Genomic DNA, 25,481 nt, shown 5'->3' with positions numbered 1-25,481 from the left:
GTCTGGAAAGAGTGGGGACTCTTGGCCTGCAGCTATCTCCAAGCAGGCTCATCACAGAGAGATCCCCAGCTGCACTTCCAGGCTGTAAATTAAACAAACAGAATTTCCTGCACACCAGACCACAGGGAGGGCAGAGAGAACAATGTGGCCTTATTGCTGTTATTTCCTTTGGTTTCAATCTCTGTCCTCTGCCCTCCACCTCCTCCCCAGCCCCGTGTCTCCCACTTTACCCGATTTGTCATTTATTACCGTGCTTTAAAGAGAGGCAGGGGGAAAAATGCTCAGTGCAAATTATATTTTGAGCTGTTGTGCTTTGCCTCTTTGGCGGATAATAAATCTCTCTGGCAATGCTCCTCTGTATAGGATTTGTCATTAAATGCAATTAAACAAACCCTGCAGGTGTCCATGATCAGGCCTGCAGCAGCCCATTCACAACTGCAATGTTATTATCAGCCTGACAACAAAACACCAGATATTTCCTGAGCTCCTCTGATCGATGAGCTTGCCTGATTTGGAACTGGAGGGAGGAGAGAAGGGGGACCAGAGCGGTTCAAATGCTCTTTAGACTTATTGATGGAAAAGTCAAAAAGCTGCTCAGCAATCAGAGGGAAGGTGGAGAGAGAAAAGGGCTGAGGGACAGAAGGGCTAAAAGGGAAAATGAGAGAGGAGTGTTTGGGAGTCAAAAGGCAGAAACAAGGCGAGTTATCACATGGTGCCCTTCCACCCAGTGAGCTGATCCATGACAGGGCTGGAGTTTAAGGGGCAAGGAGGGTATTTCAGGGAGGATTCTATGGCATTTGGGCTTTCAGTGTGGTCATGCAGCCTCCCTGCCCAGCTGGCCCAACAATTCCTCTCACCCTGGGACAGGACTTGACTGGCAGGTTCTCCTGCTGTCCAGGGATGTCCGTCTGTCTCTACAAACTGCAGCCCAATGGTTGGATCAGACACCAAACCAATTTCAAACCCCACCTGGAACAGTCAATGGAACTGGATGGGGCTTGGAGTGACCTGGGACAGTGGAAGGTGTCCCTGGCCATGGCAGCAGAGACACTGGATGGGCTTTGTGGTCCTTCCAGCCCAAACCATTTGGGATTCTGTGAAGTGCAAATTCTTCCCTATCCTCATTCTCACCCTGGAGCATGTCCTGGCACAGCTTTGGGAAGCTGCAGAGGTGCTGCTGACAGGACTTGTCCAAAGCAGATGCAACAACATTCACACCAGAGTTGCTTTGTGCTCTGACAATCAGGAACAGGAGAGAATCTCCTGTGGTTTCTGTGAGCCATCCCAGGCAGCCTGTGGAGTGTGAAGGTCAGGGATTCACAGGGGACTGGCTGCCATCAAGCCCAGTGAGAGAGAAGAATTTGCCAACACTGGTGGAATTCTTCTGCCTGACCTGTTTGCTCAGCTCAGCCTCGGGGTGCTCTCAGGATGAACCTCTGGCCCCTCCTGTCCTCACCCCAGGAATCCTGGTTCAGCCCAGTTGATTCTGGGCACACAGGGAATTGCAGTGACAAGGGACAAAGCCCACACTACTGTTCTAGTGCCACCTAAAACAATGGATTTTGGGATTGGGTAAGGGGAGTCAAGGGTATGAGTACTGCCTGTGTAGAGTGGAAGGGTGGTTATTTACTCCTACAATAAAAAGCTTTTGCAGGGGTCTTTGACTTAAGTTTTAGAGGCAAATAGCCTGGGACCCCGCTTGCTGCCATCTGAGGTCACACTGGGACTGTGACAGCAGGAGCCAGGAGTTCTGTGATCAAGCCATGGGTCTCAGAATGAGAATTTTCCTGGAGCCTGCACCTAGATCACCCTCTTGCAGCGGGAGGGACAAGAGCCGGGGGCCGCTGGGCAGCGTCAGTGAGCCGGGGCTGCTGTGAGCCCTCCCGGACCCTGCGGAACCGCGGGTTTCATTGAGCCGGGGCTGCTCTGAGCCCTCATGGACCCTGCAGAACCGCGGGTTTCATTGAGCAGAGTCTGCTCTGAGCCCTCATGGACCCTTCGGAACCCGGATTTCATTGAGCAGGGGTTGCTCTGAGCCCTCCCGGACCCTGCAGAACCGCAGGTTTCAATGAGCCGGGGCTGCTGTGAGCCCTCATGGACCCTTCGGAACCCGGGTTTCACTGAGCCGGGGCTGCTGTGAGCCCTCCCGGACCCTTCGGAACCCGGATTTCACTGAGCTGGGGCTGCTCTGAGCCCTCATGGACCCTTCGGAACCCGGGTTTCATTGAGCCGGGGCTGCTGTGAGCCCTCATGGACCCTTCGGAACCGCGGGTTTCACTGAGCCGGGGCTGCTGTGAGCCCTCCCGGACCCTTCGGAACCCGGATTTCACTGAGCTGGGGCTGCTCTGAGCCCTCATGGACCCTTCGGAACCCGGGTTTCATTGAGCCGGGGCTGCTGTGAGCCCTCCCGGACCCTGCAGAACCGCAGGTTTCAATGAGCCGGGGCTGCTGTGAGCCCTCCCGGACCCTTCGGAACCCGGATTTCATTGAGCCGGGGCTGCTCTGAGCCCTCATGGACCCTTCGGAACCCGGATTTCACTGAGCCAGGGATGCTCTGAGCCCTCATGGACCCTTCGGAACCCGGATTTCACTGAGCCGGGGCTGCTGTGAGCCCTCCCGGACCCTTCGGATCCGCGGATTCCACCCCAGGAGCAGCGGGGCCGGGGCTGGGCTGGTGGGGAAACCCCCCCGGAGCTTCCATCAGTGGCTGCGAGAGCGCGGAGGGAGCAAATCTAGGGCAGGATGGAAATGTACAACTGATTGGATCGACTTCAACAAACACCTTTTCCCTCCTTCTTTCCACTTCTCTTCCTCCCCACCTCCAGCAGCTCCTCTCTCCGCGCTGCTCATCTCCCTTTGTGCACCTCTTACCCGCACTCTCCTCTCTAAACAGGTGCAGTTGCCACTCAATAGACTTTAATTACCACTTCAAGGGCTCTCACCGGGGTCTGCGGGAGGGTGGAGATGAATTTTCCCGAGGATTATGCGTGTGGCTGAGTTCTCTTCAGTCAGATGGTGATACCGCTGCCAGCCAGGATCCTTCGAGAGATCGGTTCTTCGGTTCTCTGTTCGTGTTAACAAAAAGGGAAAACTGCTGCTGAAGGGAAAAAAACAACCCAGCCATTACCTGGATTAATTAGCAGGACAGCAAATGGGTCTGGAGAAAAACATTACAGAAAATTTACAGCCCAGGAGTCTCAGCTGGGCTTCCAAACTATTATTCCTTGCAAATCAGAAGTGGAGAGCTCAGCATCTCGGAAGATTTCTGTGGGAGACTGGGCTCTAAAAATACAAGTTGTTTTTAACCACTTTACCTTTTTTTTTTGCTCCGTGCTCTTCCCATCACGGCTCACTGGAGAGACGTGCTGTTAATGCATCCTGCTGGGACCCCAGGGATTCCTCCCAGGGAACGTGGGGGTTCATTCCTGCCTGCAGCACAGTTTGCCTGTGATGGAGGAATTATTCCCAGTGTTTAACTAGTAACATAACATTATTTTTATTATTAAGATCCTCTTCAAAAAAAAGGCACTCCTGGAGAATGCAGAGCAGCTTATGCCTGTCAGGACTGCCTGGAGTTGTTTGCCCAGAGTGTGAGTGCACACTTGTGGGGATGCACACAGAAATTTGGATATGTGCTCCTCTAAGCTGATACATGCAGAGAGGAGCTGGGAATATAACAGCATCTTTTGGGACAAGGAAGATTTCCAAACATTTAAAAAATCATTTCTTTCACTCAACGTTAACATTTCTAACTTTTTTTCATAAAATGAAATGTAGGAAGAAGATTTTTTATAGCAAATTAAGCAACAATTTGTTCTGCTGCAATTAAGTTTGTTTTCCTAAACAAGAAATTCAGCAAAACTGGGGAAATCTTGCAGCCAAATGGGCTTCTGCAGATGTGTTTTCCATGAAACATTTTGCCTAGCTCCAAAACAGCTGGGTATGTGCAACATCTGAGCTCCTGCTTGGCTTCTGTCCTGGGCTGGCAGCAGAGTCTGTGTGGGCTCTGTGCTTCCAGTCCAGCCGGGATAGCCAGGCCTGAGCTCATCCCCAAACTCAGTGGCTCTGTGCAATAACTCTGGACAAGAGCAGAGTGCCCATGACACATGTCAGCCCTGAGGCATCCCCTCAGGCCCTGGGAATGTTCTGCTCCTCTTTCCTCAGGCTCAGGATGGAGCTGTGCCCTGATAAGTGAAGAGGTGGAAGACCTGGCCTGAGATGGGCAAAGGAAGTCACAGGTTCCCACTCACATTTCTCAGGTTCTCTCCTGCTCATGTAACTCATTCTTTCAGCTTCTGTGATTTAAAATCCTTCTGGCTTCATCACCTCCTCCTCCCACCCTTCCTTTCCTTGTGCATTTTGATTTCCAGGCCCATCTACCACATGTTTTTCTGCCATTTCTGCGGGACTGGGGTGAACATTGATCACAGCCATCTCAAGCCCATCTCTCATTTTTCCCAAAGAGCCGATGAAAATGTCACCCATGAGATAATAATCATGTTGCTTACATCCCTTAATTGCTCTCAAAGTACATGTGGAGGCTTCAGAGCCTCTTTGAAAGGCAGGTTCTGGCCTTTGGCACATTATTGACAGGCTGTTGATAAGCCCCTTTGTTGAGAAGCAATTTTGTCCTTTTTCCTGTACAATTTTTGGGGTTTTTTAAAGACAGCCCTTTCAGAAAGAGTAGATTTTTAAAATAGAGCTGAGCTTTGAATGAGCAGGCATCAGAGTTATTCCCAAGGAGCAGTGGCACACGTGGGAGAGGAGAGCTACCAGCACACTTCATGCAGGACTCTGTGCAGGAGATCAAACTGAGATGACAAATGGCTTCATCCTTGTTGCTTTTTAGGCCTTCCCCTCTCAGCCCTGATAATTAGATGTTTATTTGCAGTGTATTGCTAAAGCATTGGATGTCTTGTGTGTTCCAGTGGATTGTTCCATGGTAAACAGTAGAAAGTGGACATTTCAGCTGTGCAGTGACTCATTTGTATCTATTAATGATAATTCTTAGGGGTTTTTAATACCTGCTGATAAAAGTGGACTGAGATTTCCTCATCACAACTGCCCCTCCTGGTTTCAAAAGCTTTGCAGGTCTGGGCCAGGGACAGAGCAGAACCAGGCACACAGACAGAGCCTCCATCAGCAGAGCAGAGCCTGTGGCTCACGCTTGAGCAATTCCCACCTCAGCTGCTGATTCCCAGAGGACACACAGGCTTTTAAGTCACCTTTTTAACAAAGATTTAGTTTAATGTGCCCCTGAGGCAAGCCAGGGTCTCTCTGGGGCAGATGCTGTGGGTCCCTCTCAGGGTAACCCCACCACAGCCTCTGGCACGGCCAAGCTCCACACTCCAACACAGCCCTGAGCAAAATCCCCAAGCTCTTTGCAACTCAACCCCAGCCCTGAGAGAAATTAAATTCTTTCCTTTCTGAAACAATGTCCCTTGGAATGATTTTGCCCTTAATGAGCCCCGACTGGGCTGCTGTGTTCTGGAGCCACTGGTGTGCATGTTAACGAGGAGCCCTCTCCGTGTGGAAGTGTGGAGATGGCTGGCCCTGTAATGGGAGCCTGTTCAGCATCCTAAGTCCCACATTAGGCTGTGCCTGTAGGAACCCTGGGATGTTCCACGGAGACTGCCTGAAGGTAATCATCTCTCCCAGCCTCCTGGCTGTCCCTAAGCAAGTGCTCAGCTTGCAGCTATTCCAGGAACTGCTGCAGACAGGATAAAGTTCAGCTCCTAATGCATTCACCAGCAGCAAGGTGAGGAAAGCGCCCGTTGATTTGGGATGAAAAGGGAAAGGCAAAGGGCTGTGGGATCCACAGAAACCTCCATCCCACTGGGATTTGGGCCTTGAACCCTGTGAGGGACTGGGAGCCCTGGAATTTCATTGTTTTCTCTGAGTGTGTTCAAACCATGAGCGATACTCAAAAACCATCATCTGCCTCAAATTTATCTTTGAGTCCTGCTTGATTCAAATGATGCATCCCAGTACTTTCCATCCCAGAAACCAATTTCATACCTCACATCCACTTAAATACACATTGTACAACAGGTATAGGTGTACACACACACACTTAGATTTATGTGTTACATGGAATTAGCCCATTTTTAAAAAATTCTGGAAAAGGAGTTCTTCCAAACCCATCCCTCATTGGCAGACCAGCAGAGAGATATAACACTGCTCTCCTAGAAAAATATACCAGCTCATTTATTTTTGAAAGTTGTGAACTCATTAGCTGGCAATTAATGTTCCACCCACCTGTGCAGCCCCCGTGAGGTCACGTAAAACCTGCCCAGAGCTCCAAGCCCACCGTCGTCAGCACTGGGTGAGAACTGCTGAGATAAAATGTTGGCTGAATTAGATGGGGAGGATTAGAAAGGTGATAAAAGCTAAGCCAGGAGAAAATCAGACGATAAATAGGTCTGGCAAGATAGATGGATAATCTTCCTCCCAGGCCAAACCTGACAGGATAATCACCTTTTTCTGTTCTCTGGTTCCATTTGCTCTCAGATCACCAGAGCTTTACAGATTTCACTGAATTTGGTTTTCTGGTACCCTGGAGATGGGGATCACTAGGTCTGTCTTTATGGACAAGAGATTTGAGGTGCCTCATTTAGGACTGGCTTTAGGTTTCTGATGAGGATTACAAAAATCAGTCAAAGCATTGCCTTTTCTTAGTTTGCTTCTCACCTCTCGCTGTGCCTCGGGCAGGGTCGAGGAGGAGCTGGTCTAAGCAGAGCTGCAGCCACCTTTTCCCAGCTGAGCCAGAATGGCAGGCAGTCTGTCCTGTCCCAGGGGTGTCCCTGTCCCTGTCGCCAGCAGCTGTTCCCAGAGGCAGGCACTGTGCAAGGGCACGGCTCTGCTGCTGCTCCCTGAGCCTGGTGGGATCTGCATTCAGCCCTGCACTGTCCTCCTGTCTGTCCCCTCTGCTTTCAGGCTACAGATCATCTCTGAGCAGGTCTGAACAACCCATTGGAGCAACTGAAAACTTTTTCAACGTTCCCAGCTCTTTCCCCCTTGGGAAAGGGTTTGTCTGAACTGGCCTTTGCTCTCCTTTCTCCTGAGAAATTCCCACTGCTCCTGATCCATGCAAGGTGTGAGCCTGCAGAGCACTGCCCTTTGCTGCAGCCTTTGTCCCCCAGGTGGGGACTCCTTGTCTGAGGAGAGCAACTCAGGATAAGTTTTCCATCTCTTTGTGGCATTGATTTCTCCATGAACAATCGACTGGCAACACGGAGCAACAGAATATTTGATTAGCCAGAATTACAGACCGCAACATTAATAATTTTGTGAGCTGAACTGAAAAGATTTGCACTTGTTCTCACTGGGTATTGTGCAATTTTCTCCTTTCTAAGAGAAACTTTGCTCTAATGGCAGGGTGCATTGTCATCCCACAGGAGCAGGTATTGACTATTGCCTCTGAGTTTGGGGGGCTTGAATCCATGCAATTTTCACCTGGGCTGGAATCTTGTAGGTGGTCTGTTCATCATGGCTCTGGATTTTCAAAGTTAGCAATTTTGGACACCTTATATTTGTGTTTGAGACACTCTGAAAGGGACCGTTTACAAGAGGCAGGTGCTTAGAAGTCCCTGAAAATCAGGATTAATTGGAATATGTCATGCTGAGCACCTGAAAACAGTAAAATGCTTTGGAAAATCACAGGGGAGGGAGCTGTGTTTCTGAACATGACTTGGGAAGAATGTACAGCCTTAAGTAACACAGGATAAAAAGATCTTTGCATAACATTATGGAAACATCCTTTAATCCTCAGTGCAGCCAAGTGCTTGACTTTAGTTTGATTCCTGAGGGAGTTCAGTGCTGAAGTTTGTGCATTTGTATTCTCCTGAAGTGGAGCCTGACATTGTGCAAGTTACTGTAGGTTTATGAAAAATTCTGAGTCTCCAAATTAAAATTAATCAAAAGACAAAGTTTTCTTCTTGAGGCCAGGGTTTGCTGGCTTGCTGCAGGTCCATGTGTTCACCTGCAGAGCCACAGACAGGGTGTGCCATGAAAGAGCTTTTCTTTGCCCTTCCTAAACCCCTGAGCCAGTCCCAGAGTCAGAATCTGAATCTTTAAGTGCTGAACACACATGGAACACAATTTCCACGTCCCAAGGAGCTTTAAGGTCCCTTCCAACCCAAACCATTCTGTGATTCTATGATGTGGAGGGGCAGAAAAACCAAATCCTTTGCTCAGACTTCCCTGAGATCCCACTCTGGCCATGGGCTGTGGCCTGAAGCCTGCAGGAGTGGGGTGGGGCAGGTGCTGTGTCCCCAGGGCAGCGTTTGAGAGAGGCTGGAGGTGAACCCCTGCAGGGGCAGAACAAATCCCTGCCAAAGGCACAACAGCCTCATCCTGTTTGCCCAGGCTCAAAAGCTGTCACAGATCTGGTGTCTGAAATCCACTCTCCTTTTCCTGCTGAGATTCCCAAGCACCTCCCAGTCTCCCAGCTACTACCAGAGGCCACGATTGCAGCGGAGTGGCAGCGACACACAGACAAATATTTGTGCAAGGCACACAGAGCCAGGAGCCTGGAACATTGTCTGTGTGGTGGGAGGGGAGAGGCCAAGAAGGATCTTGCCTTGAACAGGCTTTATTTCTATTGAATTTTAAACAATAAAAATCTGGGTGTCTGTATGGTGTTTATTTCTGGTAAAACTTCAAATATTTGCTTCCAGCAGGTGACATGGAACCCTCCTGCCAGATTCATTTCATGAGTTTACTCATTTTGAAGAATACTTAAAGGGTCAGGAATTAAATTGAATTAAGTTCAGACCTTACCCTGAGTCCCCTGTTCTTCAGAGACCTCTGGGTTGGATCCATCTATGAGATCTACAGAAAATTGCCAGTAAAAAAAAAAATAAAATAAAAAGGTGACAAAATATGCCCTGAACAAATGGAAATAAAACTTTGATTAAGCAAGACTGCACAATACAAAATTTAGTTAGCTTTGAGGATATGATATCATCTGTCCTGCTATTTTTTATATTAAATATGAAATCTGATTAGGTAATTTCCCAGAATGTGGAGATAAACCCATAAAAGCAGGAATAGGTATTTGGTACAATATCATTTTCTGGCTGCTTCTGCATGGCTTTTTGGGGCAGGAGGTGAAGAATATGGGATTTTTTTCCCCCTTATTTTACAGCTGCACTTCAGAAGAAGAGCCTGATATTGGTGTTGGCAGAGAGAAGGCACTGCCCAGACTGAACTTCAGCAGTTGTTGGGAGATGTTAGAAGATTTACAGAGAGATAACAAAGATATCTCCCCACTCCAGTTCCACAGGGAAACATTACCACCCTTACTTTGTTCAATGTCTGTAAAATATGTCTAAAGGTTGTGTGGATAGTCAAGGCCTGAAAGGAAATAACTTTCTTTTCAAGTGTTTTTCTTCTTTTTTTCCCCAGAAATATTTAATTCTGAAGTAAAAAATAGGAGTTTTCTTAAAATGGAGAACAGCTTGTTTCCTTTTCCTCCGAGAGGCCAACATCACTCAGGAAAAATACAAGTGTAAGGACAGATGTGGCCAGGCTGAGCCTGGATTAAATCACCTTGAGCCTCTGTTCAGCAAAGTGTTTAAACACACATTTAGTAGAGCTGGGGCAGAATTTCCAATGAACAGGGATTCATTCAGGGAATATCCCAGCTTCCAAAAATGGACATAAAACAAATGCAGCAAATCACTTCAGCTGGCAATAACTCTGTGAAATGCTTAATTTCCAAAGTGCTCAAACACTTGAACATTTTATCTTTTTTTTTATTTTCTAGATTAGATCCTTGGTTTAATAATCTAAAGAGAAAAGAATTTTTTTATTTCAGCGTGAGCCAGAGACAAATACTTGGTTGTTTTAATTGTGTCAAAATTAAAAACAAAAACCAACAACTGTGTTTAATTTGATCACACTAAATTTTAAATTTCTTTTCTCTGGAGGTGAGCATTTTGGGAAAAAATCCACTCTGATTTAGCCATTGAGCACTTCAAGATAACACAATCTGTCAATGGACCCAAAGTGTGCCACTACTGCAAGGCAGATTTTGAGTAGTCACATAGAATCAGCCATGGAGGAAAAATAATTTCAATTAACTGTTCATGAAGCATCATCTCCAACAGTATCTTGGTGAAATGTCCTGTTTCTCCTACAAACTAGGGAATTTTAAGAGCAACTTTACACATGAACTACCAGTCAGGCACATTTTCAAAACGAGAGTGTTGGCTTTTCCAGCATAAAGCTTTGATGTTGAGTAGATGCGAAGTGCAGGTTACATTTGGATTCATGCAACCACACCGTGCTTCCCAAATGTTTTCATTCCCTGCCCTACCCGAGGCTGTGAGCGTGTCTTACCTGAGGATGTTTGGAAAACGCCCCCATCCCACCGTCCCTTCCCACCTCAGCCGGCCCTGGGCTCCCAGCCCGATCCCGAGTCCCTCCCGAGTGGCTCCGGGCCCCTGGCTCCGTGCGGGCAGGGCTGGATGGGGACGCGAGCCGGGCATCCCTGGCCGGTACCTGCGGGCAGGTGGCCGGGCTGTGCCGCTCCCTTTGCCGCTCTCCTGCCGCCCCTCTCCCGCAGAGACCCCTCCGGGCTGGACTCACCCCGGCCCCGGCCAACATCCAGCGCCGCCTCGGTGCCTCCGGGTGGGCGGTGATGTCCCGGGAGGGTCCTGCCCGCAGCCGCCGGTGCGCGCTGCCGCTTCCCGGTGCCGGGCTCGCGTCCCGGTCCAGCCGCGCCTGGGAGGCGCCGCCGGGCGCTGTCCGTGGTGCTGATCCGCGGCCCCGCCGCCGGGATCCGGTCGGGATCCCCCCGGATCGCCCGCCCCGGCTGCCCCCAGGGCCGGGGGAGAGCGGCCCCGTCCCCCGAGCGCTGCCCGCAGCCGCCGGGTCCCTGCGCCGGAGCGGGACCCTGCGGAGAGGCGGGAGCGGCTCCACAGGTGGCCGAGGAGCCCCTGGCAGCGTCCCCGAGCCTGCGGGGCTCACCTGTCCCTGGGTCACCTGAGCGGCGGAGAGGCCGGGGAAGCTGCCCTGCCTCTGCCTCGGGGCTTTTATGGCCCGCCGGGGGGGCGGCGGGCGGAGCGCCCGGGCGGGGACTCCGCGCCTCGGCCAACGGCAGCGGCCGCTCCGGGCAGCTGCGGCAGCATTACATCATGGGACCGCCCGCCTTCAGTGTAAGAGTCTCACCGGCGCCCGGCACCGGGGCCGCACGGCAACAGGTCCGTGCGGGGAGCGGCGAGCCCCGGGAACGGGGCAGCGCCGGCGGAGCGCGCTCCGAGCTCTCCCCGGGAGGGGGAACAGCGGGAACGGCCCGCAGGGAGAGAGAGCGCACCTGGCTCCAGCGTGAGCACGGAAGCTTTGCTTTGTGCGGGTCGCTCGCTCCGCATTCCCCAGGACCAGCCTGTCCTCTCCATCCTGCCGCGGTGTCCCTCGGACTGAGGGGCTCGTACCCGCTGCTTTCCCACTCCAATGGACAAGCCAAGCTTCAGCCCTGATCATTCTGTTTTTGGGGCTGGCACAATCCCCAGCCCTCCATTTCTTCCCAGAGACACCAAACTGAAAGACAGCCCAGGTCTGAGTAGCTGGATTCGTTTGGACCTCTCCTGTTTCCAGAGCAAGGAGGTCAGACAAGTGTGCCAAGGAGCACAGCATTCAGCACTGAGAACAAATTTATTTCCTAACCCTCACCTCCAGAAACACTCATGTCCCTGGGTTTGACTGGGGGTGTCAGCAGGGATGGGTTTGAGATGCACCTCTAGGATGGAAAACACACAGGTTGCAGACACCAATTTTTCAAGACTGCCCTAAGTTACCCTGGATGGTCAGCCTGCTGAGTAAAGCTTTGTCTTTTGGTATATCCTGTGCATGGGATGTGTTACCACATGATACCAAAGGAAAAATAATAATTGGTGGCAATATTAATTAGATAGAAATCAAAATGGTCCAGAATTGAAGGCTTGTCTGGGTAATACTTGAGACCCACATTCATGTCTGATTTGGGAAATTTCTGCTACGAATGGACCCCTGTGGGTAAAATGGGGCTCTTAAGACCTGCAAGTAAGAGCAGATGACATGAAGGAGCCCATTTTCAAGTGGCACTGGATGCTATTCAAATTACAGAGCGATTACAATAAAGCCAGGTGCTCTGTTTCCAACTCTTCTTGTTTGTTTGTTTGTTTGTTTGTTTTTTGTCTTCCCCCACTACCATGGATCACAGGCCAAATGCTGGTCCAGGCCCTGCCCAGCCACAGCAACACCATTGTTTTGCCTGAGATAAAAGCTGGTTTGGGGCAGAATGTACCAGTGTGTGACACCAATCACAACCAAGGAGACAAACCCTGCAGCAGGGCATGAGCCTGGCAGGACCTGATGAACCTTGCCATGAATTAGTCACAGCACAAAGAATGTAAGATTGGTGTTGGGGTAAGAGTAGATGTTACAGCCTTGCTGGTGCCAGACCTTGGACGTGCGTCTGCAAGAGATTTTCCTTCAGGAGACAAATCTGGAAGCCACTGCTGTCCCTTGGTCCAGGCAAAGCAGAAATTTGGAGGAAATATGAAAAGAATGAGAGCTGAAGCTGTAAACAACATCTTATGGAAAATGTTGAGGGGTGCCCAAGTCCTTGGATACCTAATTCCCTCAGAAGATCCTAGAAAGGAAACCCAGGGTAAAGGAACCCCAATTCTCCCAGGCTAAAGGAACAACCCCAATTCTCCAGCTTGGCTCCAGAGCAGAGGGGCTCCAGGTCTCTGTATTACAAAGAACAGCCATTTTGCAGCTGTTCACAAGGGATGAGACGTGCACAGGCACTGCCTGTTTTCCTGAGAGCTGCAGCCTCTTCTTTTAGGGCTGTTGGGCAGGAGTTTGGACTCAAGTCCTTTCCCTCCATTCTAATTGGTGATGCTGGCCAGCAAATTCAGTTGAGGCTTCAGAAATATGATTTTCAAAAGGATCCAAGTGATGAACACAAGCTGTACCTGTCCAGCCCAAACTGTCTCAAGTCTGATCTACTTATTCAAAAGATTCTTTTGAAATGTTGGGATTATTTTGAGTAGAGAGCTGGGAACTCTCTGTGTCCATGGCACATTCATTCTCCCTGGCTTTTCCACCTCGGGAGACTCCTCTGCCCCACACATTTGCATTCAAGATTTGTTTCAGTGGAAGAGGGGATCAGACAGATTTTTTTCGTGGAGATATTCTGGGATGAACTTAGAATCCACAACAAGAAAGGTCACTGTTTGATTTAATTATTTTGAGTTGTTTTCCACCCCGTACTCTGAGCAGCCCTCGCAGCTCAGTAATTAGCAGTGGAGTGGAGGGGGAGCGTGCTGGACTTTGGCCCCATCTGACCTGATCCATACAACATTTCTGATTAATGCACCTGGTCACATGGCAGCTGTCAGCGACTTGTTGCTGGGCATCCAGAGGTTTCCAAGGGAACCGCTCCCTCTCCTGCCGATGCTCCTCAACAAGTGAGCGAGAGTCGCGGTTCGGTCCCGAGGGCTGACGCCAGCCGGACGGAAGAGGGGAGCACAGGTGTGCGGAGGAACGCCCGAAACAGAAAGCCCTGGCGTGGAATTCGGTGGTGTCGCTGGCGGAGCGGCTCGGGCAGAGCCCTGCGGGGCGTGCTCGGCTCCCCGAGCCGTGCGCTGCCTTTGGCCCAGCCCTGCCGGCCGCCGCTGCACGCCCATCCCAGCCCACGCACCCCGCACACGCCCATCTGAGCAAAGCACACCGCAAACTCAGCAACAGCTCCAGAGCAGAGATGCTCCGTGCGAGTTCTGCAAGAGGAGCTCCAGGACACCTTTGAAACCCCTTTCCTGAGGTGTGTTTCAAAAGTCTCTTACAATGACAGAGGCCTCGGTGGAAGCTTTCCACCACTGCACGCGTGGATCCAGCCTACCTGCATCCTTTGCAGGCTGGCACAGAGCTCCCACGTAGACCAATCTCCTCTCCCTCCCCCAAATCCCTTTCCCTGCACATGCAGCTGGAGCTCTGCCCACAGGCAGGCGTGGCAGCCTCCGCACACAGCAGCTCCTCACACCTCCCTCCACAGTCCCTCCCTGTGGAGGTGCTACCTGCAAGGCATCGGGCTCTGAGCACCACACAGCCCTGGGGTAATCCCTGCCTGTGTGCACACAGAGCAGAGAGCCACAGGCAAGTTTAAGTTGGAAAAAGCCTCTAATATCACTGAGTCCAACTGTTAACTCAGTACTGCCAAATCTACCTACAAACCTTCCAGTGCAAAGGGAAACTGAGGCACGGGCAGTCTCTGAAAAGGTCTCTGCAGTGCAGAGAGTACTCAGAGCCACAGCTCTGAGCACAGCAGGAGGAGGCTGCAGGACAGAGGATCCCAGAGTGGTTTGGATTGGAAGAGACCTTTAAGATCAGTTCCATCCCCTGTCACAGGCAGGGACACCTTCCACTAAACCATTTACATGATGGGAAGGGAAAGATTCAGAATCTGGTTCCTCTACCTGTTAACTTAGTCATACATCAGAAGGTTTCATGCAGGAGGTGTATCCGACTGAGGAGAAACGTTATTTGGACTAAGACCAAAGGATTTGCAAGAGGAGTGTCCTGGGTTTGGTTTGGGTAATGTTAATTTTCATTGTAGTAGCTGGAGGCACGATCCAAACTGCTTGTGAGACAGTGTTAAGTGAAGGATGCACCAGGAAAGTACAACTCCAGGAGGGGCAGAGAAGGCTACAAATGAACAGCAGCTCGTTAGAGTGGAGGTCTGGACAGACTCAGACGCTGCCGTGGGGCTGAGCTCCCCCTCCACGCTCAGATTACGCCTGCAAAAGGACAAGGGGGTGTTTGTGTGGAATAACCCACTTTTAATGAGGTGTCTGCCAAAGGCACAATCAAGGAGCGGCAGAGTCGCTGACGCCTCGGGGGAGTGGGGATGTCTCTCCTGCCTTTATCTCGGTGCTGCATTGAACCCCGTGTGCCTGTGCTTGAACTGGTGACATTGAGACCATCACAAACATAATGAGGAGGAAGAGGTCGCTCCGAGGCGTGTGCCTGTCCTTGGTGGGGTTTGTGCTCACAGCTCCCGCGAGAGACGCTCGGCTGCTGCAGCACTTCAGAGGAGAATATTGTAAAAAACAAAGCCCATGCAAACAGAGTAAACAAGGAGCTTGAGAACTGGATCTGTCAGGGACTAGGGTAGCTTGTAAAGAGAGGTTAAGGGGAAAAAAATTAAATAAATAAAAACAAGCTGAAGAGCAAACAAGAGCACTGGAGGCAATATTTCCACAAGCATTAAAAGTAGAACCTGTGTTCCATTTTCAGAAGTGCTTTTAACACATAGAAGTCATAATCACATGCCCTTCCAATAAAAACTGGGATTCTACTTCCCTCAGGTATTTTAGACGCTGTTTCTCACAACACAGGGAGTCAGTGCCCCAGTGAAATTACCAGGCCAGTTTAAAACAAACAAAAAGAATTGGTTTTTCACACAGCACATAATTAAATCTTGGACTTGTTTGCCACAGGATATCTTGTAGCCTGAAAATATAAATAGGTTCAAAAGGTTTTAGACAAGATTATGGAGGTTTGGTCTATCAGTGATGATTACACCTAATAGTTTGGATGCAACATCCAAGCAGACCCCACAGATTGCTGGAAGCTACAAAACTGCAGTTGGGAGAAGCCTTATTCTTTACACAGCCTTGTGACCTGTCCTGGGTATCTTCCTCTGGTTGCATCCACGGCCAGCACATTGGGATAAGGACGTGTCTCCTGTGGAGCAGTCAGACCATGTTTACAGTCCTCCCTGCACCCCACTCCAACTCAAGCACCCAAACCTTGTTTTGGATGAAAATGATGGAAAATAAACCCCTTGTGAGGCGCTGCAGCGTGTGCTCTGCTAGAGAGCAGTCTTATTCATTAAGGGAATGGTCTTGTATGCATTTGGGCCTGTTATCAGTAACACTCCAAAGGGAAATGGACTACTTAAACCTATTATATCACTGCTTTATTCACCGTGTGCTGCCATTTACCTCCTACATGACGCTGGGCTCTAATAGCACCAGTTCTGAGAAACCCTGCACATTAGCCACAAGCAGCTCATTAATCCACTGTTTTCATTCTTGCAAAAAAATGGGCTCCAACCACATGAGAGCTCAGATGCCGAGTGCTCAGCCAGAACCAAAACAGCTTTGTTGTGCCAGCAGTTCTGAGGTAGCCCCAAACAGAACAGCACTTCCAGCTGATGGAGCACAAAGGGGGATCCTTGGCCTTGGAGGAATGAGGGCTGTGCAGCCAGGGAACAGGACAAAGCTGTCAGCCAGCAGCTGCTGTGGGGAGACTTGGAAAATCCAATTCCCGGAGGCTTCAAGTCAGGTGTGTGTGGTGTGCACCAGGATGCAGCTCCATCCCAGGATATCAATTGTCCCAGAGAGAAGAAAAAAAAAATGAAAGGCATGTCTTGAACTCCAGCACGGGGAGTCCATGAGCAGGCTGGGGACTGGCAGAATTAATTCCGAGCAGGTACAATGAGCTCTTCCTCGAGAGCCCTTGAGGAAAATGAAAGGCCCCATGTGCCAGCCCGAGGCACAGCCCGGGGAGTCCTTTGGCCGCTCCGCAAACGCGCGGAGGCTGTGGCACAAAGCAGCTGCCACATCTGTTCCATCAGGGACAAGAGCCCTGTAAGGGCCTGGCCTTTCTCTCCCAAGCCTGCTCCTGCTCTGTGCTGAGGAGCCAAGCTGCTCCATCTCCTGGCTGCCGCATTCCCTGACCCAGCTCCTCTCCATCCCAGGGCAGAGCTCCTGCAGGGCTGCGTGGGTGTCTCCAAACAGGATTGCTGCTGCTGAAATCTCCAAGGCCAACAAATGAACCCTTAACTGGAAGATGGACAGGAGCTCACATGAAAACAACTGCTCGTCCATGTGGGAGCTCACATGAAAACAACTGCTCATCCATGTGGGAGTAAGAGAACATCTGTTTTCACAAATGAGGCACAAAGCAGGAACAAGGGGCAATACTTTTTCATGAATGAGACTTCAGGAATCTGAGTTCTGTTCTTCTGGTTACTTTTTCCTGTCTTATTTATCCTGCCAGCTCTGTCCCTGTCACAGATCTCTCCCAGAGCCATCAGGGTGCACAGAAAGTGGAATATCCTGAGTTGGAAGGGCCCCACATGGATCATCAAGTCCAATTCCTGAAAGTGTTGCTTTATTTGAGCTGGCTCAGTGAAAAATGTAAGCAGGGAAATCAGACTTAGAGGTGAGCAGTTGAGTTTATTTCTGCTCTTGTGTGAGGACATGAGTGAAATGGGAGGCAAGGGATAGAGGGCTGCTGGTGGTGCCAGAATTCCTGCCTGGCTGGGCTCTTAGTCCTGCTCAGGGGAACTGACAGCCCCACCATGCACGCTGCCCAGGAAGACTGAGGCAGATAAAATCCCTCTTGCCAAAAGGAAATGTGATTCCAGGATCCTGCACCCTCCCTGCTCCAATGTGTCTGTGCAGAACAGCTCTCAATGAGCAGGAGCTGAGAGGCACTTACAGAGGCATTTAGTCTCACACAAAACATTCTCCTGGGGCACGAGGGGGATGGAGCAGGGCCGGGCAGACTCAGCTCAGCTCCACTGAAATCAATACATGATTAGGCAGCAACTCCAGCCCCTAATATTCCACCTCTGCACAGTACCATGTTTGTGTTGAACAAGGAAGATCTAGGCTAGACATGGGGAAAAATTCTTTGCAGTGATGGGAATAATATACCCTGCAACAATCACTGTCCAGCTACATGACCTCCAGAGCTCTGACCCGTGTGGGTGACAGGCCCCAGCTCCAGGCTGTCTCTGACCCTTTCCAGCTGAAGCTGCCATGCCAAGTGCCACGACAAACGAGCTGCAAACCCCTCTCCCCACCTCCTGCCTCTCCCTGCCTCACCTGAGGCCCTGTTTTCTCTGGTGATGCTTCTAATGAAACTAAGTGGCTGCAAGCAGAAAGTTTCCACTTCCTGCCTCGGGGCTGATTAGCGCGGAGCTGCCAGCGGCAGAGTCCCGGCTGGATGGGAACCCTCGGGGGAGGGATGAAGCCGCACTCCGTGCCCTCTGCTCAGCGAGCACCATTAGAGCACTGGCTGCCTAACCTGGCAACTGAGAGAGCAGGACCTCGCTGCTCTGGCTGCTGGGGCTGAGGTCTCTGGAAAACACGGGCTGGTGCATGGATGGATGGTCTCCTCCAGTCCTTGACACAGAGTTGCAGCAGCAGAACCCAGAGAAGAAGAAGTAAAGTAGTTCTGTCGGGCATGCAGCAATAATCTTGGCTGGTGCTGCTCAAGGAGAGCTGGTCTCACCTATTTTTGTGTGTGCTTAAGAGACAGTTCCCTGCATCCCTGGTGCATGGAGACTCTTTGTGTCCTGGGGGGAAGGAAAGGGGCAGGTGCCAGGTGCTGCTCCATCTCTCCATCACTGAACAGTGACAGAGATCAGGGCTGGCCAGTGCCACATGCCCTCTCTTGCTCTTGGGTAACACTCCCACACCTCGGAGGCCCTGGCAGTTCCTGGAAATCTGGGCTGAAACAGAAGGCTTGGGTTGCCCTGCGATCACCTTAGGGATGGGAGGGGAAAGTAAACAAGATTCTGCTCAGCACTGCAGAGACCAACTGCTCCAGCGTTGCCTGGCAGATGGGGCCCAAGAGGGAGACCATCTGTTTGTGAGTGAAGCCCTAAACTTCTCCCTGTGAGATCCCTGTTGGGCTGAAGAGATCCTACAGAGTTCCGTGGGTGCAGAGGCACAGGGGAGCAGCCATGACCTGGAGGGCTCCTTCAGTCCTTGGTGGGCAACTTCCAGAGCTGGGCCAGGGCTTGCACCCTGAGTCTGTGGGCCGTCGGATTCCTGAGTGTTCCTTTTCCCTACATTCATTTTTTTTTTCTCTCTCTCCACATCTCCACCCTCTTTTCCTCTTGGCAGTCCTTCCCATGTTCGTGCAGTGCTGAGGAACAGTCTGTGTTCCCTGCTGCAGAGCTGGGCAGGGGCTGTGTGCTTCACAGCTGTCACAGCTCTGCCCTCTGCCACTCTCCTTGTGCCACAGACCCCACCTGGCTGTGCCAAGGCCACCTGCCCAGTCCCTGGCTGCTGACATTTCACCTGGCTCCTGCAGCACATCCCAGTGATACCAACAGGGGTTAAAAAGAGGCACACTGGGGAGGTTGGAGAAATGCTGTTAGACCTAAAGGCAGGGGCTGGCATCTCAGAGAGAAGGGGATGGCATCCAGGGAAAGCTGGAGAAGGAAAGAGCAATTTGCTGATAGTCAGCATGTCTGGGAAGCTGGGAACATATTGCACTAAACCGATAATAACACCTTGAACAGCAGGGTGGTCCTTTCCATCTGGCCTCGTGCTGGGCTCGGGCTCTCTCATTTCTTCCCCCCCTGCAGCCAGGGAATCTGAGGCCCTGGGATGGCACAGGTCACCCAGGCAGGCTGCAGCTGGAAGGAGGAGAGCTGCCACAGCCCCTTGGCTCTCCTTCTGCCCCAACTCCATCCTCCTTCGGCTGGGGAGCGGGAAGGCGCTGGAGCTCTTCGCTTAATTAGAAGTAACAGCTGAAGCACTTGAGAAACAAAAGCTCCTTTCTATCTCTGCCCCACTTTTACTTGGGAGCCAGGGGTGGGGAGCAAATTGCTTGGAAGCCAGAAAGCGCCCTGGATCTTGTCACCATGGCTGCACAGGCACAGCCTCCTGTTATCTCCAGAGGAACAAAACCCTCCTCCCGCCCTCCCTTGTCTCAGCTGGAGCTGATAAATGGAGAAGAAATAAACAAAACAAATAATAGTAGTAATAAGAATAGAAAAATACCCCAGCCTAAACCAGCAAATAAATATTCAGAGAATGAACCAATCGTCTGCAGAACATATTATTTTCTGCAGTGGATTTTGGGTTGTTGGAGAGGACTCCAATGAGTATTTCAGGTTATAGAGGCCATCTCAGGAATACTGGGATTTACACAGTCACAACTCAGGAGCATCCCAGATGATGCCATTTGCTGGAGAATAACAATCTCTACCTATATCCACATAATTGTATCATTCTGATTTATTTGTATATATGGATGCCTGCACTAATAACGTGATCAGCTATAGCTTTTATGTCTCCTTGTTGGGAACCCACAATGATCACATTCCTAAGCTGTCAACAAGAGCTGGATTCCTGCTTCTTCTGCTTCTGGGTCACCCCACGTGCAGGGACAGAGAGTGTTGTGCAAATGCTGCCTGAACTCTGGCAGCCTTGGGGCTGTCACCATTCCCTGGGGAGCCTGGTCAGTGCCCACCACCCTCTGGGGGAAGAACCTTTTCCTAATATTCCACCTAACCTTCCCCTGACAGACAGCACATTTTTGTGCTATCACAGTTAAACTGCTTTTGGTACCTGGGCACCTCCAGTGTCCCCTCAGTGTGGGCTTTAGAATGTAAATCATAGTGCAAACCAAAGTGGGCTGTTGCTGTTTTTGTTGTGTTCTCACAACTAAACAGCTAAAAATACACCAAATAGTATGGCTGTAAAGCAGTGAAAACTAGCAACCATATATTTGTATTTTGAGAGAAATTAGGGCTATTATGGCTGCTCCAGACGGGCTTCCTACAGGAGCTGGGTGGATAATTTCACTGGGTGCTTCATGCACCAGAGCTCTGACCATCTGCTGAAGGGAACATACCTTTTAACAACATGTCTCGTTTTGGCTCCGTGCCTTCAGGGCCACCTCCCTACACAGGCACTATTTCAGTGCTTAATTACATTTACTGTTAAAAAGGACAACTTATTTTTAGTGCCTGTCTTTCCAGTATCAGCTGGTGGCCACGGAATATTCCGCTGCCTGTGTGTGCCCATGGGAAGCAGAGTGTTTCAATCAGCCTGGGAATTATGTAGGCCATTGGAGCTGATGGCCCAGGGTAGCTTTAAGCTGTCTTGTATTTAAGAAAAAAAATTATTCATGTGTGAACAAACAAATGAAGGGGAATAGGAACAACTGATACTTCAGCTTAACCTAGTTTCCTCCTTTTGGCACTGGCTGGCACACTCAGTGCTTTGGCTCACCTACTTTTTTACTATCAGTAGTAGAAATTATAACACTTGCAATTTTAGCATGCAAATTATGACTTTGTAATACAATCAACATTTTTCTTAAGTATTGTTTTTTGTTTACAGCTTTTTCTTTCAACTGCAAAAGAATATAAAGCTGTCCTTCCAAAAAGACTGAATTAAATGGCTGATTATGTCCTTCCACTTTTCCACACCCACAATTTCCCCCACTGTTTTTTGGCCCAATGTAGCAAAGTGGGACCTGTAAAAGTCCAATCTGGGGCACAAAAGAACATTTATTTATTCCTGGGAGACTTGAAGGGGCGGACTCTTATTTATACACTTACCTGCCCTTCCTTTGCATATGGATTTACCTGGATAAATTCATTTAGACCATGCCAACAGCTTGCTGAAAAGATCAGGCTCTTGCTGGTAGCTCTGAGCACGCTGCTCTTGTGTCCTCTCATGGCCAGATAAACATGAACATCTGCATTGCCCCTGTAAAAACAGCAATGAGGATATTAATGAAACTGGGGGAGAGAACTGGGACGAGGCTCCAGTGCTCACATCCTCCTGGAAATCTCTCCCCAGGACCTCCCTCTGAAGGCAGACACTTGGATGGCCTTGAGAACCTGAGCTGAGATCATTTTGAGGGAGCTGCTGGCATTTCCCCAAATACACCCATCCATAGAGAAGCCAGTGTAGGATTTCACAGCACACCAGGTGCTCAGGCCAGGCATGGACTTTTGGGGAACTTGTGAGGGGAGAGAAATCGGGCAACGCTGGGGATTGCAACTCAGGTCACGGAATCATGGAATACCCTGAGTTGGAAGGGTCCCCAGGGATCATCAGTCCAACTCCAGGCCCTGCACAGGACATCCCAACAATCAGGAAGGTCCCCCTGAGCCTCCTTTTCTCCAGGCTGAGCCCTCTTATCTCCCTCAGCTGCTCCTGGTGCTCCAGACCCTTCCCCAGCTCTGCTCCCTTCCCTGGACACACTCCAGCCTTTCAATATCCTTCTTGTCCTGAGAGATCCAAAACTTGTCACCCCTTTGTCTCATAACCAGCGATGGTCAAAGACCAGTTTCCCAGGGGCACATGGCTGTGGTGTGGCAGAGCTTGGTTGTGCCCAGGCAGTGTGTGACCCCCGTGTCCCCCGCTGGCCATGCCGCCCCTTTTATGCCTCAGCATCACGTGCTGGGTGAGCGTCTGCCCCTCCGCTATCCCCAGCACACACCCCCGAGGTCCCAGCACCCACCAACTCCCAGCATCTGTGCCGCTTGCTTGGCCTCTTTTCCTTTATGCTGCTCCCCTCCGCCGTCGTGTGACAGCTATTGTGTGGTCCCTGCCGCACAAAAGCCAGCCTGACCTAATTTAAATCAGCGCTATTGAAGCCGTTCTTGTTTTATCTCCCAGCACAAGGGCTGTGCTCCCCGTTTCAGAGGCAGAAGAAATGAATGGCTAATTGGGGGGGTATTGTGCACGGCAGCAGCGTCGTCTCCCGGCCCTGATTGTCGGCTCTCCTGCTCCACGGTGCTTCCAGCTTCCCTCTTGGAGCAGCCACGCAGGCTTTGGGAGTGGAGGGAGGAGAAGGGGAGAATGGGACTGTGCGGCCAGCGCAGCGTGGCAGGGAAACAAAGCCGAGCACGGCCGCCGGTGAGAGCTGGGGGAGGGCTCCTCGCTCAGAAAGGGCAGATGCTGGTGATAATAGAAGAGAATATCCAGCCTTCACCTCCAAATGAGCCCCCGGGTTGTTTTTTCCCTGCCACAGTCCTTCCTCCTGCTCTGGGGAGCGGGTGAGGCTCAGGGGTGCAGCTCCACACGGGTGGGAAGTGCTGGCAGCGGAGGAAGTGGGATAGGTCACGGACTGGAAGGGAGAATGCTGCGGGATCTTTGTCCTGTGGGCAAAGTTTGAGCCGTCCCTGACAATGGATCTTTGTCAGAAAAGCCAGACCATCCCCGGGAGCCACTCCAGCAAGCAGGAAGCAGCGGGAAGAGGGCCCCAAAGCCAGCGCTGCCCACACGAGGAGCATCCAGAGCCCACAGCTCGGTGTGGCGCTGCCAGAACCGGCACCACCACGGGATCCGGGTGGGTTTGGGAGTTCACACCGACAGCACGACATCTTCCATGGAATTCCTGCCTCTGCCTCCCACAGGTACCTTCCAGGAGCTTCCTCGCTGGTGCTGTTTGCTCTGCGGCTCCTCTCTCCACCATCGCCAGGCTGAAAGAGGGCTGCAGAAAACAACAAAACCCAAAGGGTTTGAATCTTCCCATGGATGCTCTTGGGTCACTTGCAGATCCACTTCCCCCTGCTCGAGGGAGGGGACCTTGCCCCCAGCTATTGATCAGCTCTGCCCCAGCACGCTCAGCTGATGCTCAGAGCAGAGGTTGTAACCAATCCTCTCTGCAGCTCTGCCAGCTGCAGGCAAAAAGGGTTTCATTCCAGGATGTTTAACAACAACACGAAGCAAACAAGTCTCGAGACATCAGGTTTGTCATGGACTTGGATGTAACACTATAATCCTTATCGTAAATCAGAGCAGAATAAAGCACTGGCAAGCCCTGAAGTTAAAGGACAAGTGACAACCTCTTCTCTATCCCTTTTGGCCCCAAATCAAAAGATCAGCTACAAAATTGTAAAATGAAATTGTAAAATTAAAGGAGATTTTATTAAGAGCAAGTGTTATTAAATGTGAGGTTCTTTTTGCTTTCATCTGAGTTTATGATTCATTTCTCCCTTCTAAGCTTTTCTCTGCAACCAGCAGAGCATAAAATACACTTCAACAAAGAAAACAAAACAGGAAAACATAATTCTCATGTTACCACCTGATTCCAAGGGCCGAGGTTTTACCAAAAAGAGAAAGATTGCCATTAAGTAAGTTGATAACATTGCAGTAGGGTAAGAGGAACAAACTTAGAACTATCTGGGATTGTCAGCTTTTGACTGAGGGTGGTAAGGCCCTGAGATGGAATTCCCAGAGCAGCTGGGGCTGCCACTGGATCCCTGAAAGTGTCCAGGGCCAGGCTGGATGGGATTTGGAGCATCACAGACAGTGGAAGGTGTCCCTGCTCATGGCAGGGTGTGGAATGATGAGATTTAAAGTCCTTCCAATTCAAACCGGTCTGGCATCTTGTCAGTCTGTGGTTGTCAACAGGTCTGTCCTTGGGGCCGTTCCAGCCCCTGTCCCCTGGGCCAGGCGGGTTCTGTCCATCCCAGGCGGCTCTCCAGGGAGCTCCACTCCCTGTCGCCACTATTCTACCGACATCTGGTGGCAGCTGCCTTAGGGAAAAGCGACATTTCCTCAGCAGCGCCCTGCGCCCCCTCAGCGGGAACCTCCCTGTGGGGCTGTGTCGTCTCTGAGGGGACCCCCGAAACACTGCCCGGGACACGCACCTCAGTCCTCTCATGAGACCAGCGGGTGTCTGGGAGCTCCAATTAGTCATTGATGATAATCACTGGGTGTCCCGAGCGGCGCTTCCAGGGGTTTGCGGGGGTTTATTTTGAGGTCGCCGTGAGGGAGGTCCGCGTCCCCTCAGCCACCATGGCGGGAACATCAGCCATTGCTAGCCAAAGCCCCACATGGCGGGTTTCCGTAGTGTAGCGGTTATCACGTTCGCCTCACACGCGAAAGGTCCCCGGTTCGATCCCGGGCGGAAACACCTGCTTTTTTTCCTTCGTCTTGGGGTGGTTTTTTGTGTCTGTTCATTTCCTTGTTGTTTTGGTTAAGGGGGCTTAAGTTTTTAGTTTGGTTTTTACTTTTGTGTTTTTTCTTAATTTATTTATTCTGAATTATGTATTTATTTCCCCGCCGTCTCCTCTCGACTTGGGAAGAGAAGTAACCGGCAGCACTCGCCCCATCGCTGACCAGCGCCCGCCTCCCGCCAGGGCTCAAGTGGGCAAAGCGCAGTCGGGCGGGCGCTCTGCGCGCCGGTGCATCTCAATTCGGTTCGGATCAATGAGAAACGGGAAAAAAAAAAAAAAAAAGATAATGGAGAAGAAAAAAAAAAACGAAGTTGCGTTGGCCGGGAATCGAACCCGGGTCAACTGCTTGGAAGGCAGCTATGCTAACCACTATACCACCAACGCCCGCTGATATGAGCCTTCCTGGCTTCCCTCACGAACATCACTCTGCGGGACCCAACTATTCTTCCGAAGCAGGAAGCACAGCGCAACGAAAGATGAGAACGGTTTCACAGCCGCCCCACGACAGCAATAAATGCTGAATTTGGGGCCCACCTCCGAGGGAGAGAAGGCTCTTTTCTCCGTGCTTTTTTTACCCTGTATCAGCCTCAGTTCTCTCCGTGCCCACCCTCTCCAAGAAGGTGTTGCACGCTCTGCCCAGGGAGGCGGCAGACTCACCGTCCCTGGAGGTGTTTAAGGACAGACTTAGCTCCATGGTCTGGATGATAAAGTGAGTATCGGTCATTGTTGCACTGGATGACCTCAGAGAGCTTTTTCC

At 50.9% G+C, this 25,481-nt stretch overlaps 1 long non-coding RNA gene and 2 other non-coding genes across 4 annotated transcripts; 1 reads left to right on the top strand and 2 right to left on the bottom strand.

The window, feature by feature from the left end:
• Window positions 1-2,623: 2,623 nt before the first annotated feature.
• LOC129131417 (uncharacterized) lies at window positions 2,624-11,113 on the bottom strand. Of its 2 annotated transcripts, XR_013185565.1 has the most exons (6): window positions 10,594-11,113; window positions 8,782-8,832; window positions 6,259-6,332; window positions 3,315-3,445; window positions 2,943-3,065; window positions 2,624-2,732 (listed from the first exon to the last, which is right to left on the bottom strand). It is a non-coding gene; the product is annotated as an uncharacterized LOC129131417 (long non-coding RNA). The 2 variants fall into 2 exon arrangements; XR_013185564.1 differs by lacking the exon at window positions 2,624-2,732 and having other exon boundaries at window positions 2,895-3,065; window positions 10,594-11,109.
• A 13,495-nt stretch (window positions 11,114-24,608) lies between these two features.
• TRNAV-CAC (transfer RNA valine (anticodon CAC)) lies at window positions 24,609-24,681 on the top strand. The gene has a single exon. It is a non-coding gene; the product is annotated as a tRNA-Val (tRNA).
• A 355-nt stretch (window positions 24,682-25,036) lies between these two features.
• TRNAG-UCC (transfer RNA glycine (anticodon UCC)) lies at window positions 25,037-25,108 on the bottom strand. Its single transcript has one exon. It is a non-coding gene; the product is annotated as a tRNA-Gly (tRNA).
• Window positions 25,109-25,481: the final 373 nt, after the last annotated feature.

This window comes from Agelaius phoeniceus, chromosome 29 (genome assembly GCF_051311805.1).
Source record: "Agelaius phoeniceus isolate bAgePho1 chromosome 29, bAgePho1.hap1, whole genome shotgun sequence".
Classification (NCBI taxonomy): domain Eukaryota; kingdom Metazoa; phylum Chordata; class Aves; order Passeriformes; family Icteridae; genus Agelaius; species Agelaius phoeniceus.
This window is presented reverse-complemented; position numbering and strand designations above follow the sequence as displayed.